General features: G+C 40.0%; 1 long non-coding RNA gene across 1 annotated transcript; it reads right to left on the bottom strand.

The window, feature by feature from the left end:
- Nucleotides 1-10,432: 10,432 nt before the first annotated feature.
- Nucleotides 10,433-13,463, bottom strand: LOC119479881. The gene is made up of 3 exons (XR_005204770.1): nucleotides 13,290-13,463; nucleotides 12,271-12,318; nucleotides 10,433-11,380 (listed from the first exon to the last, which is right to left on the bottom strand). It is a non-coding gene; the product is annotated as an uncharacterized LOC119479881 (long non-coding RNA).
- Between the last annotated feature and the right edge of the window lie 746 nt (nucleotides 13,464-14,209).

Raw genomic sequence — 14,209 nt, forward strand, 5'->3', positions numbered from 1 at the left:
TGCAAAAAAACAAGATGGTGACGGCCAAAATGCCAAACTCGAGGCTTCAAAACGGCAGTCCTCAAACCATACGTCACGGTGACTTCGTCCATTTGTTATAAACAGTCAATGGTTTGGCCAAACATAATTAAAACGGCCACGGCTCGCTGAGCCCGTTAGCGATTTATGCTGCCTATCCCATTACAACAGGCAACATTTGGAAGGACCCATTCGGAGAGTGAAGTTAGTTAGCCTAGCTTGCTAACGTTAGCGCTGATCCCCATGCGGTGTTAATTTTGTGCTCAAATGTTTTCTGTGTTTCTCTTACAGTTCTTTTTCTTGTGAATTACTGGAGAGTTTTTGCCTTTCAAGACTTAAAAAAATATCTAATTAAAACAATTTGCGGAGGGAAAATCACTTTGGTTGAACTGCTCACAACTCATAGATATGTTAAACCTGTGAGAAGGGGTCATACGGAGAAGTAGTTTAATCTGAGTGGACACAGGCCAAAAAAGACTGAGAACCAGTGATTTAAAAGTTTGTTTAAAATGCACTTTTGAACTTTACTCTAGTGATGGAGAGCAAAAAAGCAGTTCATTAAAAAAAACATTCTGAACTTGTTTAAAGAAAATATGTGACAAAAAGCAAACATAAAAATATGATGCATCTCTTCAACCGTTAATACACATTTTAAAGAATATACATTCATGTTGGACGCTGATGTCATCCAAAGCATAGATTTTATTTGTTTTAATCATGAATGGCCTCAGGCTGCAGCTGTGGAGGTCTCTGTGCCATTCTCTGTTTAAATCTAATTTAGTCTCGGTGGTTATAAACACTACGACATGAATATTTACAGTTATATTATACGGTGCTTTGCACAAAATATTCATCTTCCATCTACATCTTCGTTTAAATCTCACACAGCTTTGCATACATTCGCTTACAAAATGCGAGCTGACATGCTGTTATGTCAGCAATGTCTAAATCTGAGCTAAAGTGTAAAGTGCTGAAATGTTCTCTTAAAATGGGAGCGTAGCATCGACTCACTTTCTTTTTTTCTCTCTCAAAAGTGCATACATACAGCCTCAGGTGGTGTGCAGCCAGCCACATTCAAAACTGAATTATATTAAAAGTACATTGATATGCAAAAAAGCTTGAAAGGGCATTTGAAAATGAAGATTTTTTTTTGTCTGATGTTGGTTTGCAGTCTTCATAGAGTCATTGTGTGTGCTTAGTGCTTAGCTTAATAAGAAAAATTGCTTTTATTGAATATTTTGTACAGAAGGTGTCTCAAAAAAGCCTCTCAAACTGAGGCAGCACTACAAGCTGTACCATTTCACAGGAAACTGAAAAGTGAAAGTTGATTCAAGCCTTAAACTTGTGTCCCTGACCGAACGCAAAGGGTCCTTTTCATTGTGCTCCTCGTTTCCTTTCCTCGCCTCCTCTCCTCACGTCCCTCCCACCTGAGATGCGAGCTTAGGAGGCGAGGAGAGACGAAACAGGGAAACATGTTTTTAGAGAAATGAGACGTCCTTTCCTCTAAAGCGTCACGTGAAGCAACATCCGTTTGATGGAGTTTGTGTCTGAACTGCACTAATACTACAAATGCAGACACACAGTTATCAGTGGCAGAGCAGCAGTGTTTTCCCTTTGTAGTCTGTTACCTGTTTAACAAACACCTGCACATGAATAACAGCCTGCAGTCTGTATTCATACTGTGTCCTGCTTAGAGGCTCAGGAACCATTTCTACTGGCACAATGCCTTTATATTATTTATTAATTATTAGCCTACGTATTTATTGATATACTGATTGTGAATTAGTCATTTAATAACCCAGAATATGATTATTGTGTCTTTTGAACACTGGAAATTATAGGCTAAATGAACGTACAACTTTGAATCTGTTATCTGTCTTCACTCTGATGTATCAGATCACATCCTCGCTGATCACATCCTCGAGGTGCATTTAAGGGATTGAAAGAGCCTCCGTGATGTCGGAGGGGGGAACAATTTCCGGGTCAAGTGAGGAGATAGGATGTGAGGAAGCATAAGTGAAGCACGTGAAAAAGACACAAAGTTTTATGAACCTTTCAGCAGTGTGAACAATAGCTGACCGTGATGTATGCTACTGACAGTATGACATCTTAAATTACTTTTACATGGCAGGTTTCAAGGCTGCAGTTTGAACTTTAAGCAACTATGGTGATTGTATATTATCTGGCAAACTTGTTTATATCTTCAGATTAAAAAAATATGAATGCCTGAGTTCCTGAATTGAGATAACAAAGGACTCAGGAACAGATTTTTGAGCTAATCAGAGGGTGACATCTGATGAGATGGATTTCATATGGAGAAATCAGACACTTGCTAATTTTAATTGGTGACAGACAGGCTGCAGAGTAACACGCATGGAACAAGGCCCTAATTATGTAAAACCTGTTTTAATAAACATTAACAAAATGTTATTTTGACAAGAAATGTGTTGTTTTTTTTAATCATTTTGCTGCCTTATTACATGATGTAAGCTCACGGCTGTAATCAGCAAGCCTGTTGAAGTGTCTGAATGTGCAGCGTTAATTAATTATGAATTTGAGCAGGAGACAGAAACAGAGACTAGAAGGAGAGAAAGAGAATCTGAGTGGGGAGGAAGGACGAACACGGAGGGATTGGAAGAAGAGATGAGCTGTCAGATAAACGTTTCAGAAGTCGAGAGTCATTGTGATCATTTCTTAGAGTTTAAATTGTTTTTTTTTTATCTCGTGAAATCTCTGAAAGACTGGATAAAAGAATAAGAGAGGCCTTCACCAGAATACAGTCAAATAATCGAATCATCTAGAAAGTGCATCAGAGAGGAGACCGAAGTTATTCCGGCTCTGTTGAGATATTGATTTTACATATCAGGGACACCTCCTTCACTCTCATAACGCTTTTGAAATTCCTCGGGGTTTCAGGATTTATTGGAAAAAATATCAGAGTGCTGTGCCTTTTGTTGAGGAGAGACACGTCTTTAGTGTAGCCCACTGTGAAGCATTTTGTTTCCTGAAGACAATAACATGAATATTCCAAACAGCCATTTAAAAAATCTATTCTTTACAAACAGCATTTGCAAACCCTCCATCCGCCCATTACCTTACACATTACACAATCAGCGTTCCTCTCCATTTACACCTCACCCTCATCTATTATTAACCAAATGCAAAACAACAATTTAAGTGTCCAATTTAAAGGTGGGGAAAAAAGACAAATGAGAAGATAATAACATAAAGAAAAACATTATCTAGTCCGGCAGAGCTTTCCCATCTGAATGTTCCAGTCTGCGGCGTAATGGCTCTTCAAGAACAACTGAATTACGTCTGTCAGATGACAACCAAGTCAAGTGATGCCGGGAACATTAACTTCAAGAGTGACCTTTCATTATCCAGTAGTGCACTTATGCTTTCATAGCAAAGCTCATAGGACAAATGTCTGAGCGCAGACTTAAAGAGCTGCGCTCTAATAAATTAAGATTTATGTCAGAATGAGTTCTTTGCTGGTTTGGTGACAGAAAAGGGCTTGTGGACTGGGAATTGTTCAACATATTGGGAAATATGCTTATTTGCGTGCTGCCGGAAACTTTTAAAGCTAGAGTTGGCAATCTTCTTCAAAAACTTTTTTTTTGCTATGTTTGTTGAAATTGTCTTTACATCCCGACATCAATCAATAAATCTAATGCTCTGACAAAACAATACAAAAATCCAGTATCTGTGGCTGTCGCAGGACTGTAATAAACCCGTCCAATCATTTAATTCGGCCTGCCTGCCTGCCCGTTATTTAACCTCTTTCTCAAGCTAGTATGACATGGCTGGTACCAATGGATTCCTTAGTTTCATATGATAGCAGTATCTTCACTCCAGCTTTAAAACTGATCCCACTACAACCTAAAAATCGCAAGTTGCGTTAATGCGTTAAAGAAATTAGTGGCGTTAAAACTAATTTGCATTAACGCGTTATTATCGCATTAACTTTGACAGCCCTAGGAAGAACATTGATACCACTCTCACATCTGTCCGGTAAAGCTTCAGCAGAACTCGGTTAGCTTCGCTTAGCACAAAGACTGGAGACTGGGACACAGCTAGCCTGGCTCTTTCCAAAATCCACCTACCAGCACCTCTGAAGCTCACTAATTAACTAATTGTATCTTGTTTGTCTAACTCGCACAAAACAACACAGTGTAAAAACGACAACTCATTTATTTATATGGGGGACCCAGTAACTTCTCTGAGCCAGGAAATAGTCCGGCACGTAACACCCCACAGAGAGAGCGAAGGAAACCAGAACTTCCGGGGTCTGTTTGTCAATATTTCAGTTTTTTTTAGCGGCCTTTAATAAACAGCATTTCCAATAAGCCCAACACCATCATGACATAAATGTCACTGCTTGACGGAGTGAGTTCATGGTCCGCACTGAGCTCAGACATGTTTGTAATAACAGAGAGGACTAAAACGTGAGATAAAAGAGCGAGAGCAGAGCCAGGCTGGCCGTTTCCCTCTGTTTCCAGTCTTTTATGCTAAACTAATCTCACTGTCTCCTGGCTGTAACTTCATATTTAACAGATAAGTATGAGAATGGTATTATTCTTCTCCTCTAATTCTTGGGAAGAAACCAAAATTTCCCAAAATGGCAACCCCAGCAGCAGTGTAATTGAATATCTCACAACATTTCAGCCATTACAGATTTACGTATGTGCACACACACACACACACACACACACACACACGCACACACACACACACACACTACTCACTCACTCACTCAGACACTAGCTCCCTCTGCCCCAAACAGGCACAAATGCATGCACACTCACGCACACACACGTATACACACGCTGACACCCCCATAAACAGTGTTAAATCTTCACCATGTACAGCCCCAATTGTAATCCGCCAGCCAGTTGCTAGGCAACACTGGGACTTGTAATAGCACTCGGGTATCATGGCCCGCTGCGGGTGGGGGTGAGGGTGTGGATGGGGGTGCCGGGTGAGGAGTTTTTTTTTTAAGAGGTGGCCTCTGGGGGGAGAATGACAACGGTCGATCAACTAATGGAGACTTGTTGGCTCCTCCTTTTGACCACCCAACCATCTATTTAACCACCATGGGACCCAGCAGTCAACACTAATGCCCTTTCTGACAAGAGCCGTTCTACAAGAGGGGTCACGATGTTAGATGAGGGGCAGAGCAGCAGGGACATTTATTTTTCCAATATGTTCTGACAGAAGTAAGGGTAGGAGGAAGGATCGGTGATACTGAAAAGATTATATATTTTTAACCATATATGTTATATCATATTTTATTATTTTTCAGATATAAACAGAAACATGGCAAGACAAGACCGCATCAATATCAAAACAAAAGGTAATGGCAGCACAGTGCCTACAGTACGCCTGTTAATGCCTATTAGTCATTCTAGTCATCTTTAAAAGCAGGATGGCTCCAGCACTCAAATGTAAATACTCTCTGGTGATTATTTTCTTGATTAATTAATTGATCATTTTTTCTACGAATGCCAGAAAATAAGACAAATGCCCAATATAATTTCCCAGATTTATGGTGATGTCTTCAAATTTCCTGTTTTATCTGACCAACAGTCCAAAATGTGTTTTACTTTAGTTTAGTTTCCTATTATGTGACAAAGAAAACCATCAAATCCTCACATTGGAAGCTGGATGTTTGCATCAAAAAATGGCTTAAATCAGTATAGTCAGCAAAATTGATTGATCGATTTAGCTCTGGTGAATAATAAGAAACTGATTCCTATCTTGAGCAGTCTGCTACGTCTTTGGGAGAAAGGCTAGATGTTACTAAAAAAAAATTTCAATATTTCTAATTAAACAACTCCACATTGATAAATTGATGTTTTAGGAAGTGGTCAATGTGTAAGGAAACGGATAGAGGGCCTTATCCAATTGGAAGAAGAGAGTTGGAATTGGTTGCAAAGCTGCATCGGTCATCATCCCTTCAGGCAGACATGGCTGCCAACACATCCCCCCCAACACACACATGTGCTACTACATGATACCACTCCATCCTTCATCCCTAAGAGGCAACCTGGGAGCAAGTTTGTCAGGCTTACTGTACCTTCTGCCTGTCGCCAAGCAGAACTAAACTAACCACCCCAGTGGAGAAGCAGCGCTGCTTACTGGAGCTCAACCATGCCAAAGGGGGCAATTTAAAAAACATTATAATCACATGAGGAGAAATGTCTCTGGCTTGATAATTAGCAGTGGCGAGTGGGGGATATCTTTGATGCTGTTTGGTTTGGCTGCGGAGCAACAGCAATAATGGGCTTCTTCATTATCCTGTTTCCAGCTGTCTCCGAAGCACTTTCAGGAGGTTGGAAAAACATACATTCATAATTCATGCAGGTTTCAGGGAAATTGTCTTTTGTTGATTTTCATTCTTAACTGTCCATAAAAGCAATGCTGCTTTCAAGTGCAGCAAAAGAAATTATCCAATGTGTGATATAAATGACACAATGGTTGAATGAATAGTTTGATATTTTGGGAAAATCCAGTCTTTATGCTACCAGAAAATACCAGAAATGTATAAGTCGATATCATTGCCAGGGAAAATTAGATCCCACAGTAAAATACAAAGGTTAAACAATAAATCGTAAGCAGCACAGTCCTGCACGGAAGTAACAGCTAACGATAACTAGCTCTTGTTCTGCTGATTTCAACACAGATTTGTTGTTCACAATGTAGCAGTATCAGGGGAAATATAGGGTGCGTCCCCTGCATGCATCAGTGAGTTTACTGCATCGCAAACACATTTTATATCGTCCTCGTGATGGCGGGACGCCGTTAATCTTGAGCCCTGGGGGTACCTACAGTACCTGCGGTATGTAGAAAAACAAGTACCCGTCACGTTTTCAGAATTGTGGCATCACCTTGGTAACGAAGTATCTGTTCTCGTGACATCCCTAGTTAGTATCAATCTTCTCATCTAACTCTTGGTAAGAAAGAAGGTAAGCTTTTTTCCTGAAAATGTTAAATTATTCCTTTAATTAGAGTGTCATGTGCAGCTATGTGGCTGTTTGAAACCTGGACTGAGAGTTTCAGTCAGTAGCCAACAGCCATTACTGATACAGTCATATGTTTTCTCACCCTCTCTGGAGCACTCGTACTCAAGCACACATGCTCAGAGCAGCAAGGTCCCTCAGCTACAACAATAGTGATATAATGACAAAGTCTTACACTGTAGGCACCACCACAGACCGCCCAGGCATATCTGCACATGGACCATTTGTTCTTCATTGTGCCTCTCTGCGGCTCTGCTCGCCATCGGCCTTTATGGCCCCTGACAACTCATGTGACAAATAGCCTCCAGGCTGCCTCTCTCCTGATACCTCAGCTCCACCCCAACAATCTGCACTTCCTCTTTGATGATAATCGTCTGGTAGCGAAGACTGACCGTGTGCATGAGCCATGGGGAATCACTGTCTGGCATCGGGATCCACCAGCTGCCAGCGTCAATCACCAAGTCTGTTTCAAAGCCCCTGTTGGTGTGCGTTGTAGTGAAACCATGCCACCCTGTGGAGGGAAGAGCTTCAGAGCACATCAGATTGATGAGCAAATCACTGGTTTTGCAAGTCGACATCTAACTGGATCTAGGATCCAAAGCTTGATTTTAATGCGATGTAATGCTTTATTGATCCCTAGAGGAGAATTCTCTTTTCACTTTTCTCCCTCCACCTTTAGGGTCAGAGCACTGGGTCAGATACAAAACAGCCGTGTCTCGCTCAAGGACATGTTGGCAGGACGGATGCTTGCTGACACTGGAGCTTGGAGCAGAGTTCGCTGGTGGAAGAAGGGTCATACCCACATTGCCACCCTGCTGCACAAACTGCATCCAGAGCTTAAGTTTTGTTGTCTTCATGAATTAAGTTTCATGAATGTCTTATTATTTTCTCATTTAAAAGGGCTTATTTTCTAAAGCAACATATACAGTACATTAGTGAGATACTATAATTTACACCATGGATTTTTTCCATCCTCCACAACATCCACGTGTCAGGTCCTCTGTTTTGCAATAGGGACCAGTTAACTAGGCCACATTCCTTCTTATGACATCTATAAAGAGAGACTTTGCATTTATAATTCAGAACTGAAAAATGCAAGGCGGTCCTTCTTCTCTGACATCATCACCAAAAACAATAACAATGCACGTGCCCTGTTTGCTACTGTCGACAGGCTAACAAACCCTCCTGTGTCAGTAGCCTCTGAACTTTTATCCTCCAGGGCCTGCAATGAATTTGCTTCCTTTTTTACAGAAAAAATTCACAAAATCAGACAAGCAGTCACTTCCTCCATAGCAGGTACAGGATGTTTGTTTCCCCTGCGTCCACTTAAACCTGGTGCAAATACCATGACACAGTTTTATCCAATAAATCAGACATACCTGGAGGAAATCATACAACATCTAAAATCCTCCTCATGCTGCCTTGACATTCTGCCAACAGGCCTTTTCAAAAAAGTATCAGATTGTATGGTCTCAGAGCTTTTACAGATTGTTAATGCATCTCTTGTTTCAGGAGTGTTCCCACAGGCCCTGAAAACTGCTGTCATCAAACCACTCCTCAAAAAGAACAATCTGGACTCATCAATAGTAAATAATTACAGACCGATATCAAATCTTCCATTCTTGTCTAAAATAATTGAAAAAACAGTTTTTCAAAAATTAAATAGCTTTCTGGCACTAAACAACTCTTTTGATGTCTTCCAGTCAGGTTTTCGACGAAACCACAGCACTGAGACTGCTCTTGTTAAGGTCTTCAATGACATCCGATTGAACACAGACAGTGGTAGAACTACGGTTTTAGTTTTACTGGATCTCAGTGCTGCATTCGACACGGTTGACCATAATATATTACTAGACCGACTGGAAAACTGGGTGGGTATTTCTGGCATAGCACTCAGCTGGTTTAAATCCTACCTAAAAGACAGGGACTTCTTTGTGTCTATAGGTAATTGCAAATCTGAGCTGAACAAAATCACATGCGGAGTTCCCCAAGGCTCCATCTTGGGGCCTCTTTTGTTTAACATCTACATGCTCCCACTGGGTCAGATTTTTGAGAACAACAAAATAAATTACCATAACTATGCAGACGACACACAAATTTACATAACTCTATCACCAGGAGACTACAGTCCAATACAAGCACTGAGTGAGTGCATTGAACAAGTCAATAATTGGATGTGCCAGAATTTTCTTCAGCTGAACAAAGACAAAACTGAGGTTGTAGTTTTTGGAGCCAAAAAAGAAAGATTAAAGGTTAGTGCTCACCTACAATCTGTGATGTTAAAAAGCTCAGACCAAGCCAGAAACCTTGGTGTAGTCATGGACTCAGACCTGAGCTTTAACAGCCATATTAAGACAATTACAAAGACAGCCTTCTATCACCTGAAGAATATAAGAAGAATTAGAGGACTGATGTCTCAGCAGGATTTGGAAAAACTAGTACATGCATTTATCTTCAGCCGACTTGACTACTGTAACGGCGTCTTTACCGGTCTTCCTAAAAAATCGATCAGACAGCTGCAGCTGATTCAGAACGCTGCTGCTAGAGTCCTCACTAAGACCAAGAAAGTGGATCACATCAGTCCAGTTCTGAAGTCTCTACACTGGCTGCCTGTCTCTCAGAGAATTGATTTCAAAATACTGCTGCTGGTTTACAAAGCACTAAATGGTTTAGGGCCAAAATACATTTCTGATCTTCTGCTGTGTTATGAACCATCCAGACCTCTCAGGTCATCTGGATCAGGTCTGCTTAGTGTCCCCAGAGTCAGAACTAAACATGCAGAAGCAGCATTCAGTTTTTATGCACCAAATATCTGGAACAAGCTCCCAGAAACCTGCAGGACCGCTCCAACTCTCACTTCTTTTAAAACAAAGCTTAAAACTTTCCTGTTTGCGGGTGCCTTTCATTCTGACACTGCACTATAACTTTTACTCTTTTGAGTTTTATGCAATTTTAGCTTCTATCCTAGCTTTTATTTTTAGCTTGTTTTTATTTTCTAATCTTTAATGTTTTAATGTTTTTATGTTTTTATAACTGTTTTAATTATTTCTTAATGTTCTTTTGCATTTTGTCGCAATGTTCTTGAATGTTTCTGTAAAGCACTTTGAATTGCCCTGTTGTTGAAATGTGCTATACAAATAAAGCTGCCTTGCCTTGCCTTGCCTTGCACTCTATTTCTACAGTATACATGTGGCTCTGATCTAATCTGTGTAATGACTGGCACAGTGACAAGCCTATTGGACTCTGATAAATGCTATTTGATAACCTCTTCAACCTTGCTGACCTGTTGGTGGGTCAATTATTACATGATGTTTGGACAAACTGTTTAATCCCTCGGGAAAGTGTTTTAAATTCTACTTTTATTAACCGGGTATATTGACATAGTTCAATGTTTTCTCATACAACGGTTTGTATGATTTCTTACAAATAGTTATTCCTCATTTGTCGTGCATTTTCCTATGAATGTCCAGCAACATGTGACGCACGTGTCAATATCCGCTTCGGTCTTTTCTACATAAACTTCCGTCTTCACAGGAAACAACTTGGTTTGGTTTCTGCAACAAAACTACTTAGTTAGGTTTAGGAAAAGATTGCCTTGGTTAGGTTTAGGCAACAAAACGACTTAGATTTACTTTGGCCACATCAATATATTTGCACTACTGTGAGCAAGATCGTGGCCAGTTGTGATGGTGACTATGTCAGAGTTGCTGTCTGCAAACTCTTAACTGTCTTGATTTCTTGCTGCTTCTCTCCTCTTCATCGTTCTTTCTTGATGTTTTCCGGGATACACCAGGCAGAGGGTCTTCTTCAGCAGCTTCATCCCGCTTGTCTGGACTAATTTCAGTTTTTCTGTTGAAATCGTCACTGTTTGTGCTGTCAGTGTCACTGTCAGTGTTACTGTCAGAGCTGGTTTCAGCAAACTCATCCCACCATCTGTATCTTTTGCTGCTTCCCTCTTCAATGACCTCTCCATCCTCCTCTCTTGACCTTTTCCCGAATCCTCCAGGCAGGGGGTCGTCTTCCTCTACACCCTGGTGGACTCTAACCTCAACGTTGGATGCCGTCATTGTTGTCAAGGTTGTCATGGATGTCATTGTTGACGATGTTTCCATGGTTTTCCTCATCCTGGTTTTCATGGTTGCCCTGGACTTCATGGTTGTTTCCATTGTTGTCAAGGTCTTGGTGCACAGGTCCTAGAAACACCTCCACTAACGCAGCGATGCCGGGCTCATCTGGTCCACCATTCAGGTTTAATACTAACCAGGCAATGAATCCACCATGAAGTTGATTGCCCATTGGCTGATCTCCTCTTGGAAATAAATAGTGGAGGAACACAGGGCCTGCAAGATCAGGTAGAGATTTATGTTATACCATTGAATTGAACTGTAAATCAGTCTCCCTTAAAGGTGGAGTTTGTTATTCTGGAGAAAGATAGTTGATATTTGAAGTCAACACCCAAATAAACACCAACCCTCTCACTCCCACTGCCTTTCTCTTTATACATCCATGGCCTTTTCCCTGCTGGAATAGTGATGTGTGACTCGTAGAGCTGTACCGAATAGTTCGTTTGACTAATTATTATTAATAACTTCGGCTGAGTGTCCATATAGCGTTTTTTTTAGCGTCTTTTTCAAATCGCTCCGACTTTTTGTATGGCCGCTCCGAGCGCTTCTAGTTGAAAATCTTTGAACCTTTCAGAAAGGCGTTGCGCTCCTCAGCGCCCTGCCAGCGTGGAAACACGTTATGTGCAATAGTTCACCTTTCACCTTCTCTTCCCCTCTTCTTGTCTCAGTCCAAAAGACGGATGTAATCATTTCCAAAATTCACAACATGTTTCTATCAAACAAAATATTCTACTTCAATCCATATTTGTTGGCAAAAAAATAGTTTGTTTTCCCGCTTGCGCCACACAAAGGGAGGCTCGCAACTGTACTAACAGACATTCGAAGCTTCATTCGAAAAACTCAATAGAAGCTTTGAATGTAAAAAATAACATTCGATACAGCCCTAGTGGCTCAGTCCGATCCATTTTGTGTGTTTCCCATTTACAGAGCCAGAGCTGTGTATGAAAGCCAGATTTTTTTTCAATGCACACACAGAACGGACAGCTAGCGGACCGTAAGGAGCTAAAAAGTGTATTGGATTAGAGTCACAAACTCCACCTTTAAATAGCTTTTGGAAAGACTGTACATCAGAGTGGTCTGTTTAAACTGATGAACCAAGTACTTACGGTCGTTTCCATCGTTGTGGGGTCCGTCTCCTCTTCCATCCATTTTGACTAAATAGATCAGACATAGAAATCAAAAATGATCTTACAATATTACAATGTTGTCCATCCTACCTCAAATATTTACAATTCTGAAACTTGAAACCCTCAAATTTTACATTCAGCTCGTGTGACACTGACAGCTCATCTAGTAGGTATTCCCCTATAATGTGATGGTGTGAACAGATATTTGTCCCCACAATGTCTAGTACACATACAAGCCTGATACGTTTGTGCCAACATTTTGTTGAAATTCAGTAAAACTTAATATAATAAGCTTGTTTTCTTTCAGTCTCAGTCATTCCTTGTGAACAAGAATATGATTTTCAAAAGATACAAGTCCCTACCAGCAGATTAATGTAACTCTCAAATAGTGAACAAGTTTGCAAAACAAAATTGTGAATTTAACACTATGACTGACTAATAAAGTAGACACCAGCAGAGTCATGTTACAGTTTTTCTTATTTGCTTTGGCTCAGTTTTTTTAATGAGAATTGCTTTTTTTCAAATCAATAAGTTAAAATCTCTAAACAATTGGTTTGCTGTTCACAACAGATTTGAATTTATCATTCATTCAAGCAAACTGCATGTGTTTTGGCACATGTGCAAAAGAGTCAGTACAATAACCGCTTGCACATGGCTTGCTGATCAAATCTGATGAGTTGATTCTCAGTGAAGTTGTGGTCCTCTTCACAACTTCCAGGACAAAACAACTTCTCATTTTGGTGGCATTTGCCAATTCACTGACACAATAACTAGGTTTTGAAGCATGAATGAAATGTTTTGGGTGAGTTACTACCTTTTGCAAACATGCAATAGTGTTGTGATGTCCCAGCAAACAGTTGTGACAGTTGCACTTACAATTTAGAGAATGTTAAGACTGTTTAGAAAAATGAGCCAAAGTGATTGAGGAAAAACTGTAATACCTAAATTATAGACTAGGTTATTGAGGAATGAGCCTATGCACAGGGTTACAGACTTACCTTACTTCCAGAGAACTGGTCTGCAATTTTGGTTGCAAAATTGAAAGCTCGAGGCTGTATGTCACAGAAATACGTATTTCTGAAAAATGTTTGTCTCCAAGGAAAAACTACAGCTGCTACAATGTGCTTTGAGACTTTGAGTGTTAATCTGTGTTAATCAGAACTAAGTGAGAGTCTCACTGTCATCAACATTCTATTGTTTTGTCATCAGAGTTCTAAGATTGATTCTATGGTTCTATTTTCTTTATCTAAGAATTCTAAGAACTAGACTATATATATATATAATGTGTATATATATATATATATATATATATTAGGACTGTCATTCAATTAAAATATTTAATCATGATTAATTGCGATTAATCACACATTTGTTTTATCTGTTCAAAATGTACCTTAAAGGGAGATTGGTCAAGTATTTAATACTCTTATCAACATGGGAGTGGGCAAATATGATTGCTTTATGCAAATGTATGTATATATATATTATTGAAAATCAATTAATAACACAAAACAATGTCAAATATTGTCCAGAGACCCTCACAGGTACTGCATTTAGTATTAAACATATGCTCAAATCATAACATGGCAAACTGCAGCCCAACAGGCAACAACAGCTGTCAGTGTGTCAGTGTGCTGACTTGACTATGACTTGCCCCAAACTGCATGTGATTATCATAAAGTGGGCATGTCTGTAAAGGGGAGACTCGGGGGTACCAAGAGAACCCATAGAACCCCTTTGAATATGGCCATGACAGCTTTGGACTGTGCCAGGCTAGCTATGTCTCCCTTGTATTCAGTTTTTATGTTAAGCTAACTATCTCCAGCTACAAATTTACCATACAAACATTGAGAGTGGTATCGATCTTTTCATCTTCCTCTTGACAAGAAAGTGAATATAAGCCTATAATCCATAATAT

This window comes from Sebastes umbrosus, chromosome 20 (assembly GCF_015220745.1).
Source record: "Sebastes umbrosus isolate fSebUmb1 chromosome 20, fSebUmb1.pri, whole genome shotgun sequence".
NCBI classification, from domain to species: Eukaryota; Metazoa; Chordata; class Actinopteri; order Perciformes; family Sebastidae; genus Sebastes; species Sebastes umbrosus.